At 39.8% G+C, this 20,154-nt stretch overlaps 1 long non-coding RNA gene across 1 annotated transcript; it reads left to right on the top strand.

Moving 5' to 3' along the window:
• The first annotated feature begins 4,108 nt into the window (after window positions 1-4,108).
• Window positions 4,109-11,447, top strand: LOC132037335 (uncharacterized). The gene is made up of 4 exons (XR_009409840.1): window positions 4,109-4,317; window positions 4,391-4,482; window positions 9,533-9,613; window positions 11,227-11,447. It is a non-coding gene; the product is annotated as an uncharacterized LOC132037335 (long non-coding RNA).
• The last annotated feature ends 8,707 nt before the right edge of the window (window positions 11,448-20,154 follow it).

Genomic DNA, 20,154 nt, shown 5'->3' with positions numbered 1-20,154 from the left:
AGTTGCCGCCGACACAACAGGTCCAGGTGTACGAAGAATGTTGAAGGCACCGGATGAAACAATTGTGGTAAAGATTTTACGTGCATACCTTTCATCATGACTCTTGTATGTGCATATCATGTATATATGATGACTTCTGAATTTATTTATGCCAAATAGGCTGAATTTGTGCATATCATCCTTATATCTTTGATTTCGTACACTTTTATGACATTGTTTGACTGGATTTATTCTATAGTTGACATTCTGTGTATCTGTTCAGATCATAACTTATCGGAATGTAAAGTACCTATTTTAAAGACCAAACCTCATCACTATCTTATTGGGGCCGGTTGATGATACTTATTGGGTACACGTTATTCCTTCGTACTCATGCTAAACTTGATGCACTCTTTTGCACAGATCTTGATTCGAGTACTAGTAGAGACCGTGACCGTGTCTAGTAGCTGTTGATTTGGAGATTCTAGAATTAGCTAGTTGGCTGATCTGTAACACTAGACTCCCTTTATCGTTATCATCCTATCTTGGGCAAAAGTGAAAATATACCCCTCAACATTGCGATTTAGAGCAGATATACCCCTCGTTACAAAAGTAGTGTATATATACCCTTGCCGTTACAAAATAGTGCAAATATACCCTTTGGCTGACGGGATTAAAAAAAAAATCGTTTGGGTTATTTTTTAATTAAAAAAAATGTAATGTGACTTTAAAAAAAAAAAGTCTACCCATTTTTTTTAGTAGCCATACTTTTCTAAAGCCACATAGTAATTTTTTTTTCCTGGTGCATGGGGTCTGATTCATTTTAAAAAATGGGTAGACTTATTTTTTTAAAACGAATCAGACCCGACCCTCCAGAAAAAAAAATTACTATGTGGCTTTAGAAAAGTATGTCTACTAAAAAAAATGGGTAAAATTTTTTTAAAAGTCACGTTACATTTTTTTAATTAAAAAATAAGCTAAATGATTTTTTTTAAATTCCGTCACCGAAAAGGGTATATTTGCACCATTTTGTAACGGCAGGGGTATATTTGCACCATTATGTAATGGCAGGGGTATATTTGCACCATTATGTAATGGCAGGGGTATATATATATATATATATATATCACTTTTGTAACGAGGGTTATATCTGCTCTAAATCACAAAGTTGAGGGGTACATTTGCACCTTTGCTCTTCTATCCTTATATTTCAGACAATTTTTCAGACTTGTATTTATTTTACTCTTAGACACTCTGACTCAAATCACTTGTTTTTGGATTGTATTTATCATTTCCGCACTTTTGATTATTTGAGATGCCATCTTTATGATTTATAACTGTTTTGAATGCTTACTTTATGCTTGTTATTAACAGAAATCGATTAAAATTGGAAAATGTTGACTTACCCGGTTGGGGAGTAGCTGTCATCACAGCTTAGGGAAATTTTGGGTCGGTGACATTGTACAATCTCTTTTTCAGATAGAGGTGATTTCTTAGCAATTTCGTAGAATACAGATCTTCCAGCTCATCCATGCCTTTGATGTAGAAGTTTCTGCGCAATCTCACGAAGAACACTATCTGTAACGCTCATGAAGATTGCACTCAAAGACCTCTCCTTGTGTTTACTTCTCTGACACTTTCATCTCTCAGAGAAAATCATCATAAATAGCCTTTCATAACCCTTTGTAACACCTGTGAAATATCTCATCCTAATCTTTCATAAAGTAGAACTCGACACCCCGTCAGATTTGTCTACTTCATACTTTGGCAAAGATGATAAGACATCTTAACCCTAGGTTATGGGTAAAAAAAATACTAACCATAACTCTAATACCAATTATTACATAATATCGTTGGCTAGCTAGCACCATATTACACATAAATTAAAAAGATAAGAAGAAATAAAATAAAATTTTCACGAGGTTCGCCAAGCCTACATCCTCGAGGAGGAAGCAGAGAGTTATTCAGTGTGAATGAGAAAAATAGTACAAAGAATCTCCAATACAACTCCTATATATATTTCCCAAGTGTTTCCCAAACCTACAAGGAAATATGTTTCCCAAACCTACAAGGATAATGAGTTTCTCAAAACTACTAGGAAATATGACATAATTAGGATTCATAAAATTCAAGCCATGAACAACAAAAACAAAATAGTCTACCTTCATTCCAATTAGGTGTCTTAATTTGTGGGCACAAAGTTTAAGGAATAAAAAGGAGACTTTTAAATTTTGTGGTCCTAAATTAAATATGTGTGTAATGTACTAAAACGTCGTCCCTTGAATCTTGTGGTTTAAACTTTCCATGTAGGATGTTTGACTTGTCAACTTACTAAATATAAGCGCTCTTTTTGGGATAGACCAAAAAGAAAAGTAAAACACTTAAATTGCGACGGAGGGAGTAGTAATTACTCTGCAATTTGTACTGAAATTGATAGAAATTAAAAAAAAATAAAAAAAATAAAAAACAATCTGAGAAGACAAAGTTGTTGGGTCTTTCAACAACATGAGAAGACAAAATTGTTGGGTCTTTCATCAATCTTAATCTCTCTTATTACAGATTAAATTAGGCATTGATGGTATAAAAACATTTACTCAATAATGTATCTTTTACAAAATATTCTTTATTAGTTGTTGAAAGCACAGAATTTGAAAGTAAAGGAAAGAAGGAACATAAACTGAGAGAACCCTTGGCGGATTATCTCAAAAGTCATTACAAGTTGGGGAAGACCTTAATGGTGCTATCCCTAAATCATTGTTTTACGGGTCTAAATGTAACAGAGAAATGATAAAATTGGGAAGAACATTAAAAAATATTGTTTCTGCATCTTCTATCACTTGGACATGTTGAGAATTCCCATACTTTGCAAGCTTGTCTGCAGTTTTGTTTGCTTCACGGCTCCTTTGCTGTACCAGAGGTTTCTCCATTGTTGCTAGCAGGAAGCTACAATCAGGTAATAAATTTGTGTGAGCATATATTGTTTTATCGCTAGTGAAGTGGTCTACTAGTACCTGGGAATCCATTTCCACAATAAGTGGGAAAAGATTCTTTGTAAATGCTAATTCCAGGCCATTGAATAGAGCTTGCAATTCTACAAGGAGTGCTGAGTGAGCAATTATTCTCTTTGCAAAACCTTCTTTCCAATTTCTTGAGGAGGCACAAATCAGTCCTCCTGCTCCACCAATGTGCTCCTTACTTTTGTAAGAGCCAACAGTGTTTAATTCAAAGAAGTGAATGGGTGATTTTTCCCATTAGGTGTTGGTGTATGGATTTGGATTAGTCTTAAAGTTTGAGGCAGCAATATGAATGAATTCAAGGGTATGGATGATAATATTTTTGACATCAGTGCATTTATTTTGATGGTTGGAGAGGTTATTATTCCGAGTAACAAATATGTCATAATGTAAAAGGTATGGGCGCAAATAGGGGAATTTTCTGGTGTTGAGGTTTGATAGTGACATCAGAGGTGCACTTGGTTTTAATCCATTCTATGAAGTTGTCAATGTTTGGAGTAGAAATATTGAAAAATTGTCTGACCTGAGTGTTTTTTGGGCATTGAATGAATATATTGTAGTAAGTTTCCGGAGAGTTGTAATGCTTACACTGATCTGAAGGAATGATATTTCGGTGGGGCAAAAGGGCTGCAGTTGGTAACTTGTGTTGTACTAGTAACCAGAGGAAATATTTTAGCTTATGGAGGCATTGGAGTTTCCAGATCCAGCTGTGATTGAAGTGAGGTGGGTGAAGGTTTTTTTCCTATAGAGTTCTGATAAATGGTATGCGTCCCTTGTGTGAAAGTATCCATCAGGTGAGATGTGCCAACATGGAGAGTCTTGTGTTGTATCATTGAAGGGAATGTAGGTGTTGTGTATTTTTTGGAGAATGTCTTGGGTTAGGTCGAAGGGGATGTTCTCGAAACTCCAAAAATTTTCTTTCATAATGGTATTGACAGTGAGGTGGTTTCTTCCTTGTTAAGAGGTCTGTGAATCAATTCCCTAAGTGTATTATTTGATGATATCCATCTATCTTCCCATAAGCTGATAGTGTTTCCATTTCCTATGGGCCAAGTAATTCATTTGTTAAAAGTTTTTTGTTTTTTGCATCAATTTTTTTTTAAAAGCATGACCAGTGAAGTGTCCCCACTGGTTTATTTTATTAATAATATCTCAATGGAAATAAGTCCAACAAAAACTAAAGTAAAGCAGCAAAAGGAAAGAAAGGTTTAGAGTACAAATGAAATAGGGAAGTGAAGTTCAGGTGACGATCCCTCTTCTTCAAATATTGAGCTTCACCGACCAAGATCGCTCTGGATTTGTCATCATTTTTTATTGATCGAAGGTTTTCTTGGAATCTTGATTTGTCTTCCGTTCCTCTGCTTTCCTCCGTTGATTTGGTGACCTTTTTGCTTAAGATCTAGTATGTTGCTGCTCCATTTGTAGCTATAATTTGCAGTTTTCGTCCTGAATCGAAGATGCATCATTCTTAGTCGTTGATTTCCTTGCAGTATGTAGTTTCCATCATCATTCATTCTCTTTGTTGTTGTTTTCCCTTTCTTGATCTGTGGCATGTTTTGTTGAATAAACGCACATGATTTGAGCTTATACTGAAATAGAAAGGTTTTTGAGTAGCAGATTTCTCAATCACCCTTCTACTCACTATAATCCCAAATACATATGTTTTCCGGTGCAAACCATATATGCCTCTGCCATTGTAACAATTGTGATTCCATTTGAGCTGGTGTTGTTTAGCTATAATTCTGCTTATGTTTTGCTTTTGTGTTTGATGTTGTGAGCTAGATGTTGTCCATAGTTGATACTCCCTCATTAGCTGCTTGTTTCCTTTGTGCTGATGTTTGTAGAAATTTAGGAACAAAATGTTGCACTGTTTTGACCCTGTATCCGAAAAAGCCTTCATATGATAGCTCAATATTGGTGATTCAAGAAAATAAGCATCATAAGATGCTAATACCACACATTGAATCACTTTTATTGAGTTAAACCAAGTGAAGGTGTCTCTCTTAAAGCCTTCATGAATGACTCTACAATACATCAGTAAGATAGTGATCTTCAGTAGATTCCTGGCAATTGTTGGGAAACACCTCCTGCTTAGTTTATCTTTGTTGTGCTACAAAAAGTTAAACAAGATTAGTTAAAAACTTGTTTTCCTTGTTCTCCTGCCCTAAGGGCATTTGAACATGAAAAACAATAATGTTCTTCCCTCCTTTCTCGCATCCATCTATCTCCTGCATGATCTTAATCTCAAATAAGGCAGATTCAGTTTATAACTATTAATCAGCCTGCTTCCTTTGCATCCCAATTCCTGAAAAGAATCAATATTTGCTTCTCCCTCATCTAGAGCTAAATTGGCAAGATGATCGCCACCTGGTTTCCTTCTCTTAGGATATGGGTAATTCTGATTGCCATATTGCTCATTCTCTTCCAAATCTCTTCCACCTCATTAATAATTAGCCAAGGTACTTCCCAGATTAAGAATGCAGTTCATCATCAGTAAAGAATCATTTCTAAAATCAGTTGCTGAAATTGTTTCTCCTCTACATATCTTATAGCATGTAAAATAGTTGTAGCCTCGGCCTGTGTATTAGTGCATCCAGAATTGGTTAACTCTTTAGCCTTTGCAGCAATCAGGTCCCCATTCTCATTCCTTACACAAAACCCCCCAAGAACCTCTTCCAGGATTACCTCTAGCTGTACCATCTGTATTGCATTTGATCCATCCCATTTCTGGTGGTCTCCAATTCATCTGGATTACCTTTGTTCTAGGACTGTACCTTTGCAATGATTGTACCAGTGTATTCCAATTGTAAGAGGCATACTTAAAATTTCCCCTTCTTACTTTCATAAACATGACAATAATATGTATATTTTGATACATAACTTTCACCTTAGACATTTTTCCCCCATGTTTAATTGCATTTCTCCTTTTCCAAAGTTCCCAGACAATAATTGAAGGTATTGCCTGAAAGATATACTTTACATGACTGTTTACTGGAGTATCCCACCACTGATTAATTACTTAGCTCAATTGTAAGTTTTGTATGTTTATGCCCATTGGCCTGCAAAAACACTTCCATATATATTGAGCAGTAGGAGAGAGTAAGAAAACATGTGAGATATTCTCCACCTTTGGGTCTTCACAACAATAACATCTAGATGGAAATTGAATACCCCATTTCCTCACCACATCATCCAATGGCACCTTGGCTTGCCACAGTTTCCAGATGAAGAAAGAAATCTTCACGGGCAAACCTTTAATCCAGAATTTTCTGTAAAGCATACTTTGTTCCCCCCTCTGCTTGATTAGTTGAAAGGTAGTCTTCACAGAAAATTTCCTTCTAGTATCTGGCTTCCAAAAAGGCTTATCATGTTCAGTATCTGTAAGAGGCCTTATACTATGCACAATATGTTCTACAATAGTACCAGGCAAGATCTCTCTCAACCTTTCTTCATCCCATCCTTCATCACTCTTCAATTCTTTGATTAATACCATTGTTCTATCCATATTGAAACCAGGAGGTAGTATTTGACATAGTGCCTCTAATCCTGTCCAATTATCTAGCCAGAAGTAAGAATCACCTTGTTTCACTTGCCACCAAATTTCATTTTCCCCTACATCTCTGCATTGGAGCATTTTCTTCCAAATATAAGTTCCTCTTTTCCACTGTACAATCAGTGCATGATCCTTCTTTAGGTATTTGTTACTCATATACATCCACCATAATGATTGTTTAGTCTTGAAATTCCACCACGATTTAGAGAAGAGTGCCTTAGAAACATCTTAAAGACGTCTGAAACCTAAACCTCCTTCATCCTGAGGGTAACATAGAGTAGTCCAAGATACCCAATGTTTGCTAGAGTTGCCAACCGAATTACTCCAAAAGAATTTTGCAAACATTCGTGAATTTGAGCAAACACTCCCTGAGGGGGTCACAAGCAAGATAAAAGATGAATAGGCATACTCTATAATACATGCTTGATAAGAGTAACCCTTCCCCCAATAGATAAAAGCTTTCTGCGGGGAGTTAAGTCTGTTAAAAACCTTATCTATTATCTCCTTATAGTGTGATATCAATCTTCTCCCATAATAAATAGGTACTCCCAGATAAGTAAAGGGGAACTATTCCCTAGGTATTCTGGTTATGTCGAATACCTTTTCTTCAACCTCCTGAGTCACATTATGATGAAGAAAAACTGCACTCTTTCCTTTAGTAATTTTTTGTCTACTTACTGCTTCATAAGATGTAAGTGCATCCATTATAAGTCTTAGTGAGTCCTCCTCTGTAGATGAGAAAATAATGGTATCATTAGCATATACCAGATGATTAATATAAGGACTCCACTTAGGCATACCAAATCCCCTAAACCTTTCTTTAGAGTGTAAATCATTCAAAGCCCTGGACATACATTCAGATGCTAGTATGAACAAAGTTGGAGATAGGGGAACCCCTTGTTTTACACCTCTCGATGATTTGAAAAAACCATAAGGCTGACCATTAATTAGAATGGAGTACCAATTATTGGAAATGATTCTGTAAACCATATCAATTAGTACTTCTCCAAAACCCATTTTCCTTAACACCTTGGTTAGAAATAACCATGAGACCCTATCATATGCCTTTGTCATGTCTAGTCTTATCACAATATTTACTGGTCTACCCCTAAGTCTCATATCATGTACTATCTCCTGTACTAGAAGGATATTCTCCACAATACTCCTACCTTTTACAAAGTCAGCTTGTTGAGGAGATATTAATCTTGGAAGCAATTGAACCAATCTTTCATGAATGATCCTGGAAAATATCTTACTAGTGAAATTACTAAGACTGTAGGCCTTAGGTCTGAAAATGTGATGATCTCCTTCTTTTTTGGAATAAGAACCAGGTTTGCACATGTAATGTACCTGGGCAATTCATGTCCATAAATGAATGCTTTCACCATTCCCACCATATCTTCTACAATTATATCCCAACATGATTGAAAGAATTTCCCAGTAAAACCATCAGGTCCCCCTGCACTATCTGAATTCAAGCCAAAAACTGCCCCTTTAACTTCTTGTTCTTCAGGCATGTCATTAATCCTCTCATTTTCTTCTGGTGAAATAACATTAGGAATATGATCTAGTAATGCAAAATCACTTGGAATTTGTTCCTCTGTGAATTGATCCCCATAGAATCTTATGGCCTCCTGAATAATTTCAGGCTCTTGCTCTAACCATATCCCCTATTGATTTTGTATCTTCCTGATCTGCAACTTCTTCCTTTTTCCATTTACATGAGCATGAAGAAATTTAGTATTCCTATCCCCATCTTTGAACCATTGTAATCCTGCCTTTTGCTTCCAGAATTGTTCTTCAATGGCATAGAATTTAATTAGTTCAGCCTGGACTCGCTGCAATCTTGCTCGTTGTTTCGTGATGGATTTTGTTCAAACTCAGCCTCATGCACTTTTATAACTTCTTACAAAGTGGCAACTTGTTTGAAAATATCCCCATATGTGTCTTTACTCCATTTGGTCAAAGCTTTACTAACTTTCTTCATCTTGTTGTGAATATTGAAGAAAGGATCATGACTGTACCAGCCCTCCTAATTTTATTTAATAGTCTCCAAAAAACTTTCATGCTCAATCCAAAAATTCAGAAACCTGAAAGGTTTCTTGATAACTCTGGTATCAGTTTTATAGTATAATAACAATGGGGAATGGTCAGATCCTTGTTTTATTAGGTGTTCCAGTTCAAAGTTTGGGAAAGCATCTTGGAATGCCTGATTCCCTACACATCTATCCAGCCTCTTAAAAATGCATACATCATCAGATCTACCATTCCACCATGTGAAAATACTTCCTTTGAAACCCATATCTTCTAATTGACAGATGTTCAAGCAGTGAGCAAAATCCTCCACCTCAGGAAAATATACTGGCAAACCCCCATATTTTTCTGCTTCATCTAGAATCACATTGAAATCACCTCCCACCATCCATGGAGCATTCATGTTGACTGATATACCATATAAGTCATCCCATAAACTGACTCTATTTTCCCTTTCAGTACTAGAATAAATCATAGTAATTATGCTTTCTTCATTGGAGTCAATTTGAGTTAACTTTAATGATAGGAGCTGATCAGTATTCCTTGTAACTTCTGACTGGAAATCCTCATGAACAAAAACTCAAATTTTTCCGTTTATGTTATGCCAAGCTTTTCCCATCCCCAGCCATAATTTATACATGTCAATATGTCTGTAGTGTTGAAAAGGTTCCATCAATGCAATATAATTGAACTACTTCTATCTGCGCATAAGAACTACTCTTTCAAAGGCCTGTTGCGAGTTTATAGACCTTATATTCCATATAAGTAAGCTATTCATTGCGCACTACCTTTAGCATACGCTTTCCTTGTCAGTACCCCACCATTTGCTTTAGGTGGAACACTTTTATCTCTGTTTTGCTTGCCATATCTTCCCTCTTTCCTTACTTTTACACCTTGTATTGGTGATATGTCACCAGCATTCTTATCCAACTCAATATTTACTGAATTGCAGGTATTGGCCACTTCATCATCTTCTCCTATATCATCTGACTTGCTATCCCCTGGAATCTTCAAAGATTGCACATTTGATGAGGTAGAGTCTATGGTATCTCCTTTACTTTCAACTTCAAAAGTGTTGTTCTTCTCTTCCTTCCCTATGCCCCCTTCTCGTTGTGTATTAATTTCTTCCTGATCATTACTTTGGGTCCATTCTACATTGGGTTTAGAGGATGCAGCATCCCCCACACCCTTGTTCTCAACTCTCTTATTGCTTCCATCAGGTGGCTCTTCAGGTAATTGCATCACTTTGTCCACTTGATGTTTCATTGGTAGTTCCTCCTGTAGTTCAACATTTACATTGGCATTCGCTTGTATCTCAGATGTTTGAGATACTTCTTGTTCTTCTGTACCCTGTTTCTTGCCATCATGATCCTTATTTTTGCTTGCACTCTCCCTGAGATCTGTGACTGTCCTTTCTGAACTGAGTATTTGATTTTCTATTCTTTTGACTGCAATTGATATCCCCATCATCCTTGTTCTGTTTCTTGCTTTGAACCTGCCTACTTTCATTTTCCTTTTCTTCATCCATGTCTTTTGCAAAGGAAATATTATTTTCTGTTTGTCTATGAGCATTTGGTGCTATTACTGTTTCCCTGATTCTTGCCTTTTCCTTGTCAGTGTTATCACACCTTTGTTGCTGTGCCTTCTGACTGTTTTCCTGCTCCTCTTCCAAGCTTACCAAGGTGGCAAACTTATTACTAGTAACAGTCTCCACTTTATCATTCTTCTTATTCTGGCCTGCCTTCTTAGCATTTACTGTGAAATCTCTATTGTCTTTAATAGGATTCCAGTTTCCTGGATTGCCAAGGACTCTTCCACTAGATAGCATTCTTGCAGAGTTTTTGTACTGGTTATACTGATGATCATAACCCCTGTAGTTTTGTTTCTCCTTCTCCTTATGTTTACCATTGTCCTGTCTACCTGCTTGCGTTTGCTTATCAGTATTATTGGACTTATGGTTCTGCTTCTGCTCTGCACTTTCCAACTCTTTATCAAGATTTGTTTCTCCATTGTTCTGTTGCCCTTTATCCTCCTTATTGTTCTTCTTGTGATCTGCTTGGCTTTTTGCATTGCATTCTTCCTCTCCATTTCCTTTAGTGTCATTCCCATAATGTGCTAATTCAGGATTTATAACTCTACAGTCATACTCATCATGGCCCTGTAGTTTACATTCCTTGCAATACTTAGGAAGATAGTCATTGTGAATTTGGACCATTACAGTCCTTATTGCCCCTATTTTCTCATCTTCAATGTCCATTCTCACTGATTTTGGTAAATCTGCTAACAAATCAACTACCACCTTAACCCTAGCACAACTAGGTCTAGTTTTGTTAATAGTAGCCATATCCAAATGTATAGGTCTTCCCACCGCAGATGCAAGAGTAAATAGAGACTCCTTAACAAAATATGTAGGCAATAGATTGGGATGAAATCCATGCCATTGCCATAGATGTTTCTCATCAATCTTGAATTTTGAGTCATATGTTAATGGTCTCATCTGATATGAGTATCCTTCCTTGTCTTGGATGCAGTATGCAGGTTTTGATATGAGATTTATAAAATCTTCCATCAAAGTTAATCTGATAAGAACATGTCTGGGTTTGAAAAAACCAATCGTGCACTCACCTTTTATTTCACATTGTGCAGGGATTATCCGGCACAATTGTTCAATATTTGGCCAACCATAAGAGAATTTCCCCACCACAACATGTTGAAGATTTTCAATAATGTTCATTTGCTTCATTTCCGCTTCTGTCCATTTGACATAAGGTTCTCCTTGAAGAAAAGTTATAGGTTTCATAGGTATTTGTGGGAGTGGTTGTAACACTGTATGTGTTGGATTGTTCAAAGTTGCAGGTTTTAGTAGATTTGCATATTGTAATTTGGGAGGATTGATTTGTGGATCATGAATGGTAGATGTTGAAAGCTGGCCAGCCACCGTAGTTGGCTGACCAGCAGCCATGGTGGCCATGATCAGTGGTTGAGATCTACATATTAGGGTTTGCATGAAAATAGGATGAGAGAGAAGAAAGCTTTTTTTATCTATGTTGTCGCATTAGCTCAATTGCATCAATTTAATATTCTTCTTGGTGGAATTCATTTGTTAAAAGTAGTTTCAACTTTGGTAATACTTTTCCTAATATAAGAATCATTATTCTTGAAGCAGTTAGTATTCCTTTTGTACTTGTTCTTGAAGATTTTTACCCAAGGGATTTCCTTGTTCTTGTGCATTCTCCAGATTGGGCTAGATAGTAAGGAAATGTTTTTACGTGCTTAACCCCAGCCCTCCCTTGTCTTTTGGCTTGCTAGCAGACTTCCATTTAATAAGGTGAACCCTTTTTTTCTTTCAGGAGTAGTACCCCAAATGAAATTTCTTTGGATGCGATCAATATGATTCTTTGTTAAAGCAGGCAAATAGTTTATTTGCATTTGATGGACTGGAATGGTATTAAGGACAGCTTGAGCTAGGGTGCATCTGCCAGCCATACGTAGCATTTTAGTTTTCCAGCCCTTTAGTCTATTTTTCATTCTATCAAGGATAGTTTTGTAGTCAGCAGCTTTGGAGTGATAATTTATGATGGGAAAACCTAAATACTACCAAAGTTTTGAGAGGGTTTGAATTTGCACATGGTGGAAATTTGGAGGACCTTCTCCCGAGGAACACTTTTGGAGGAGAATCTTGGACTTCTTAAAGTTAATATTTTTCCTAGAATGATGTGCTAGATCATTGAAGGTGGGTATAATGGAGGAGGCAGTGTGGGGTGTAGCTTCACCAAAAAGAAAAACATCACCAGCAAAGAATAGATGGGATATTTTGGGGCCAGACTGGCTTATTATAATTGTTTCCAATTTCCCATGTCTATTTCATGGTCAATTCTTCTAGTAAGAGCTTGCATACAAATAATGAAGAGATAGGGTGACAGGGGGTCTCCTTGCCTAATTTCTCTTAAGGGTTGGAAGAAATCTGAAGGTTTACCCATTGATAATAATAGCAGTGCTTGTGGTGGTGATGCAACTCATTATTAGGGAAGTAAGTTGATAGGGGAAGTTAAGTTCATTTAGGAAATGGTAAATACAAGACCATTCCAACCTATCAAAAGCTCACTACAAGAAAGTATAGAAATGACAACAAAAAATTTAATATTTGGCAACAACTTAGTTTTATTATTGGCAAATGAGCTTTTTTGTTGCCATAGTATTGATTATTGTTGCAAAAAGTACTTTTGGCAACAACAAAAAAAGTTATTGCAATAACAGCCGTTGGGAAAAGTCTATGCAATAATAAAAAAAAAATTGTTGCCAAATATATTTTTTCTTGTAGTGGCTTTCTCAAGATCAAATTTTAGAATCATTTTTTTCTTAGAGTTGGATAACTTCCTAAATGAATGAATGGCTTCCTGCACAATAATGGCATTGTCCACAGCTCTTCTACCAGGAATAAAGCTACATTGATTAGGGCTAATAATCTTATTGAGGATGGGTCTAATTCTATTGACAATAATTTTTGTGATATGGTTTTATAGCTGGTATTGCACAAACTGATAGGCTCGTATGAAAAATACTTGATAGATTTTTAATCTTAGGGATCAAGGTGATAAAAGTATTATTGTGTATACGGTAAAAATCGGATATAAGCAAGACCGGTGAGATCGGGGGCCTGAGATAAAAAGACGGCCATGATCACCGAGTCTTCCCTTAGAATCGGTGATATTGCACCGGCTGCGGTTGACCTGAGAAAAGTGAAGCAAATTTGTTTGGTCCGGTATCACCGGACCAAACTCAGCATCACAGCCAGTCTGATTTCAGCATGACCGAGTTGACCGTGGCCGTTGGTCCGGTTTCAGCATGACCGAGTTGATCGTGGTCGTTAGTCCCGTTAATCAATTATAAAATCGCCACGCGTCAACATCATTTTGTCATATTGTACCGATGACCGTACGGGTGTCAGACCGTACGGCCCAACCTTATCCTTTTAAGGTTTACTTTATTCTGAAAAAGGCTTTATGTTATAGGCAAGGCCCATAAGGCAAAACTATAAATAGGAAGCATTTCCCTACTTTTAAGGGTTAGCTTTTCAAGATCAAGAACATTGTAATAGAAATTATATATTGAAGCTCTCTCTCCTTTGGTCCGGATCAGTGGCATTTTATGCTTATTCTTCCAATATAGTTGGCTTAATCATAAACATTTGTATCTTGATTCAAATCACTAACGCATATGTTCACATACATATTCTATAACACGCAAATCTATAATTATTTCCTATAAACCCAAAATAGATTAAAGTTCATCCACATATCCTATACCTCACTTACAAATTCAATTGATTACCTAAATTCGGGGTAAACAGTTTGGCGCCCACCGTGGGGCTAGGATAATAGTGATCTTTGATTTTGGTCTCTATCTCTTACCCATTAAGATTGAAAAAATCTTTTATTCGTCTCTGTGAAAACGGACCAAATGGCAAGCAGTGGACAATCTGGTCACGTCAACAACAACGAGATTGTGGCAAAAAATGAGAACAGTGGGCTACGGGGCTTACCAGCAGAACCCATTGACCCAAACTCCATTGATTCGAGGGAGGGCCTCAACCGACAGAACACCGTGAACCAGGAGAATGCCGCCCCGCCGGCCACCGATCCCTTAAATACTCACAATTCAATTACTTTGTCCCGGGCACAAGGTCGGAAAGTGTCGGATACCCTGGATGATATTAACTTACGTTTAATTTTTGAAATGTTGCACGAACATAGGGCAGCTATTGCCGAACAAGGAGTCGCAATAGCCCAGTTGCAAAGCAAAAATGATGAAACGGCCCCGGAGAGGACGAAAGGTGTTGCCAAACCCATGGTCGAGAGTAATGGGTCCGGAGCTGGTTCATCCACCGAAGTTCTGAGAATGCTCGAAACATTGGCAAAGCGGGTAGACTCGACTGAGAAGAGGGTGGAAACATATAACTCTCGGGTGGACCAGATCCCGGGGGCTCCGCCTATTCTGAAAGGATCGGATTCGAAGAGGTACATTCAGAGGCCTTTTCCTCCGAGTGCGGCTCCGAAATTGATCCCGAAGAGGTTCAAAATGCCGGATATAGAAATATGACGGCACAACGGACCCTCAGGAACACGTGACTTCATACACCTGTGCCATAAAAGGCAATGATGTTGAAGAGGATGAAATTGAATCCGTGTTGTTGAAAAAGTTTGGGGAAACTCTGTCGAAGGGAGCATTGACTTGGTACGACCATCTGCCCGAGCATTCAATCACTTTTTTCGAAATGCTCGCGGATGCGTTCATAAAAGCTCATGCCGGTGCCAAAAAGGTGCAGGCCCGTAAGGCGGATATTTTCCGTATAGCCCAAAGGGATGATGAGTTATTGCGTGAATTTGTCAACCGGTTCCAAAGGGAACGGATGGAGCTCCCTCCGGTTCCGGAGGAATGGGCTGCACAAGCTTTTACCAAAGGGCTCAATCCTCGGAGCTCGACGGCCTCGTTCAAACTAAAGGAAAACTTGCTGGAATACGAGGCTGTGACTTGGGCGGATGTCCATACGTATACGAATCAAAGATTCGGTTGAGGATGACCAACTCGAACTTCCACCGGCCCGTAAATATGAACAAAAGCTCTAAGAGATCGAGGAAAAATTACGATCCGGAGTCAAGACCATCGAGGGAAAGATATCGGCCATACTCTCATTCGAAAAAGCCAAGCTTCAGGTCGAAAAAATCTAGGGTTGGCCCGAGCCAATCCTCCGATCGGGGTGATAAACGGACCGAGCGCCCGTCAAACAGTCGAGGTCTCTCATTTAGAAGTGATGTTGGAAGCTCGGCCAGCAACAAAGACTTGCCAAGGATATCAGAGTACAACTATAAAGTCAACACTTCGGACCTCGTCTCGGCTATCGTCGTATCGCAGAAGCAAGATGGCTGAGATCACTAAGGTCAGATCCGGGCTAGCGGGACCCGAGTGTGATATGTGAATATCATAGAACCCATGGGCACAGAACTGAGGACTGTCGCCAACTAAGAGAGGAGGTGGCTCGGTTACTGAAAAATAGCCATCTTCGAGAATTGCTAAGTGAACGAGCTAAAAGCCACTACAAGGAAAGGGAATCTCATAAACGGCCGAACCGTGAACCTCAAAGATATAATCAACATGATAATTGGGGGTACTGATGCTCCTAGAGGGCCGGTGATGAAACGGACAAAGGTTTTCATTGTTCATGAGAAGCGCAGCCGGGATTATGTATCCGAGGGTTCCATCTCTTTCAACAACGAGGATGCAGAAGGCATCATTCAACCGCACAATGATGCATTGGTAATCTCTATTCTTATTTTTAAATCGCAAGTTAAACGTATTTTGATTGACCCAGGTAGCTCGGCCAACATCATCCGGTGGAGAGTGGTTGAACAGCTAAGGCTACTCGACCAAATCGTACCGGTAGCCCGAGTGCTCAGTGGATTCAATATGGCAAGTGAAACCACGAAGGGGGAGATTTCTTTGCCGGTCAACATTGACGGCACCATTCAGCAAACGGTGTTCTATGTAATCGAAGGGGATATGAAGTATAATGCATTGCTGGGTAGACCGTGGATACATAGCATGAGGGTCGTGCCATCGACATTACATCAGCTGCTGAAATTCCCGACCCCGGAGGGGATAAAAACCATCCGGGGAGAACAACCCGCTGCAAGAGAGATGTTCGCGGTGGAGGAAGCATCACCCCTTCCCAAAAAACCGAATAAAAAGAAGGTGAATCAATCGGCGGCAAGGACCCTAAATAGCAACTAAAGTACACGGGTTCGACAACGGAGCGTAACGGGTCGGACCCGGGCATGAAGAGGATGATTTCGTGTACCCGCATCGTTCGTCTTGCCGGATGACTCGGATGCAACCAAGTCAATAAGAGAGGAGTTGGAGCAAATCATCTTGTTCGAATATCTACCGGATAGAAAGGTATATTGGGCACGGGGTTAACCTCGAGCTCGTGAACAAGTTAATTAAATTTCTTCAAGCTAATGCCGATTGTTTCGCATGGTCCCATATAGATATGACAGTGTACCACGGGAGTGACGACTCACAAAGCCATATTTGACGGGAGGTTCCCCCGGTGAATTTGAAAATTTGCAGAAGAGAAGGCCCATGGCAGAGGCAAAACACGCCTTCGTAAAGGATGAGGTAACAAAGCTTTTGAAAATAGGCTCTATCCGGGAGGTAAAATACCCGGACTGGCTAGCTAACGTAGTAGTGGTGCCGAAAAAAGGTAATAAATTCTGAATGTGCGTTGATTATAAGGATCTAAACAAAGCATGCCCGAAGGATTCATTTTTGATACCTCACATCGATAGAATGATCGATGCGACGACCGGACATACGAGATGTTAAGTTTTCTCGATGCTTACTCCGGGTATAACCAAATCCGGATGCACCCGGAGGATCAAGAGAAAACATCCTTTATTACCCGGTATGGGACTTACTGTTACAATGTCATGCCCTTCGGATTAAAAAATGCCGGTGCAACTTACCAACGCCTAGTTAATGGAATGTTCGAAGAACAAATAGGGAAAACAATAGAAGTTTATATTGACGACATGGTGGTCAAGTCCCTGGAAAGGACCATTTAAAGCATTTGCAGGAAACCTTCGATGTACTCCGCAAGTACAACATGAAGCTTAACCCGGAAAAATGTGCCTTCGGTGTCCGATCTGGCAAATTTTTGGGCTTCATGGTGTCAAACCGGGGGATTGAAATCAACCCGGATAAGATCAAAGCCATCGATGATATTAAGGTGGTGAATAACGTCAAAGGAGTGCAGAGGCTCACCGGAAGGATAGCGGCGCTGAGTCGTTTCATATCGAGGTCTTCGGATAAGAGTCACCATTTTTTCTCCTTACTAAGGAAGAAGAATGACTTCGTTTGGACACCGGAGTGTCAAAGAGCTTTGCAAGAATTGAAAAGGTACTTGTCCAGCCCGCCTCTACTGCACACACCGAAAGCGGACGAGCAGCTTTTTCTCTACCTTGCCGTATCCGAGGTAGCGGTAAGTGGTGTTTTGGTCCGAGAAGAATCAAGTACGCAATTCCCTATATATTATGTGAGTAGAACTTTAGGGGATGCGGAGACCCGTTATCCCCACCTAGAAAAGTTGGCATTGGCATTGGTAAGTGCTTCTAGAAAGCTCAAGCCTTACTTTCAATGCCATCCGATATGTGTAGTGACTACTTACCCTCTAAAGAACATCATGCATAAACCGGAATTATCGGGTAGACTAACTAAATGGGCCGTAGAGATTAGCGGATATGATATCGAATACAAACCTCGAAGGCCATCAAGTCCCGGATCTTGGCCGATTTTGTGGCAGACTTCACCCCGCTATGGTCCCCGAGGTTGAGAAAGAACTTCTCGCTAACCTCGGAAAAGCTTCGGGTATTTGGTCGTTACACACGGACGGGGCCTCGAACCTCAAAGGTTCCGGGTTAGGAATCGTCCTTAGAACTCCCCGCCGGGATGCCGTTCGACAATCCATCGTAACGTTAAATTGACTAACAATGAAGCCGAGTATGAGGCTATGATTGTAGGTTTGGAATTAGCTCGAGATGGGGGCCGAAATAATTGAAGCAAAATGCGACTCTCTCTTGGTCGTTAACCGTGTGAATGGCGTCTTCGAGGTTAAGGACGAACGGATGCAAAGGTATCCGAAAAATCCAAGTGATACTACACCGGTTTAAAGAATGGACCACGCAAAGATGTACCTGGGGAGCGAGGACAGCGATGCCGATGCATTGGACAATTTGGGATCTTCGGTCGAAGGGGAAGAAATCAACCCCGAGACTATGGTGCACTTGATGAATTCGGCGATAGAAAACGGACATGCTGAAATAAACACAATGGGTTTAACTTGGGATTGGCGCAACAAATACATCGACTACTTGCAAGATGGAAAGCTCCCGAGTGACCCAAAAGAATCACGGTCACTAAGGACAAAAGCAGCGCGGTTCTGCTTGGTAGACGGTCAATTGTATCGACGGTCTTTCTTCGGACCCCTGGCCAAGTGTTTGGGTCCCGGAGAAATCGAATATGTGATGAAAGAAGTACACGAGGGGACCTGCGGCAATCACTCCGGTGCTGAAGCCTTAGTCCGAAAAATTATCAAAGCTTGTTATTACTGGAACCAGATGGAGGAAGATTCGAAGAATTTTATCCGGAAATGTGACAGGTGTCAAAGACATGCCCCGATGATTCATCAACCCGGGGAGTTGCTGCACTCGGTGATATCACCTTGGCCCTTCATGAAGTGGGGAATGGACATTGTTGGTCCATTGCCATGGGCACCGGTGTAAGACCCGTTTTATTTTGTTTATGACCGACTATTTCTCCAAATGGGTTGAAGCGTTGTGCCTTCGAAAAGATTAGAGAAAAGGAAGTTATTGACTTCATATGGGACCACATTATTTGTCGTTTCGGCATCCCGGCCGAGATAACTTGTGATAACGGTCCTCAGTTCGTTGGCGGCAAAGTCAATGATTTCCTCGAAGGGTTGAAGATCAAGAAAATCGTATCAACTCCGTATCACCCGAGTGCGAACGGACAGGCGGAATCCACGAATAAAACAATAATTCAAAATCTGAGGAAAAGACTTGAAACATCAAAGCATCACTAGAGGGAAGTACTACCGGAGGTATTGTGGGCTTACAAAATCACATCAAAATCAAGCACGGGAGAAACACCCTTCTCGTTGGTCTACGGGGCCGAAGCCCTCATTCCCGTAGAAGTTGGTGAACCGAGTCTCCGATTCAGGTACACCACCGAGGAGTCAAACGAACAGGCCATGGCCGTAAAACTCGATCTCACGGATGAACTTCGCGAAAGCGCGTTGGTCCGTATTGCAGCCCAGAAGCAAAGAATGGAAAGGTACTACAACCGGAGGGTCAATTTTCGATATTTCCAAGTTGGGGACTTGGTGCTTCGGAAAGTTACCTTGAACACCAAGAATCCCAACGATGGAAAATCGGGTCCGAAGGGTGGCCGTACAAGATAACCGAGGTAACGGGCAAAGGATCGTATCAGCTAGAACCCATGGACGGGCAACGGTTGCGCAATAACTGGAATGTGGCTCATTTGAAGAGATACTATTGCTAAGGTATGAACACTTTGTGTTTATTTATTAACCTTTTCTTTTTTGCAGGAAGTCGAGTACGGAAAAAGTTAGGTTCTAGGTCTAAAAACACATGTTGCACTCTTTTCCTTAGTACGGTTTTGTCCCAAAATGGTTTTCCGACAAGGTTTTTAATGAGGCAATAAGTACAACGTGTTACTAGATAAAGACGAGGACAAATGCCCGGAAACTCGGGGCCACACCCTACGAGTGGGGACTTGATAGTGCTTACCCGATCTTGCAGCTCGGATAAGCACTAGGGGACTACTATACCCACATCGAGGTTTACCCCGGTTAGTCAAAAACGGAGGAGCTCAACAAAGCAAGTGAACGCTAATAGATACTACCCCAGAAAAATCCTCGAGATTTTTGTATTTCCTATCTTCGCCTAAAGTCGGACCTTCTGTATTAGGTTTCGATGT

The sequence above is a fragment of the Lycium ferocissimum genome, chromosome 11 (genome assembly GCF_029784015.1).
Source record: "Lycium ferocissimum isolate CSIRO_LF1 chromosome 11, AGI_CSIRO_Lferr_CH_V1, whole genome shotgun sequence".
NCBI lineage: Eukaryota > Viridiplantae > Streptophyta > Magnoliopsida > Solanales > Solanaceae > Lycium > Lycium ferocissimum.
Note: the sequence above shows the minus strand (reverse complement) of the source record. Positions and strands in the feature narration are given on the sequence as shown.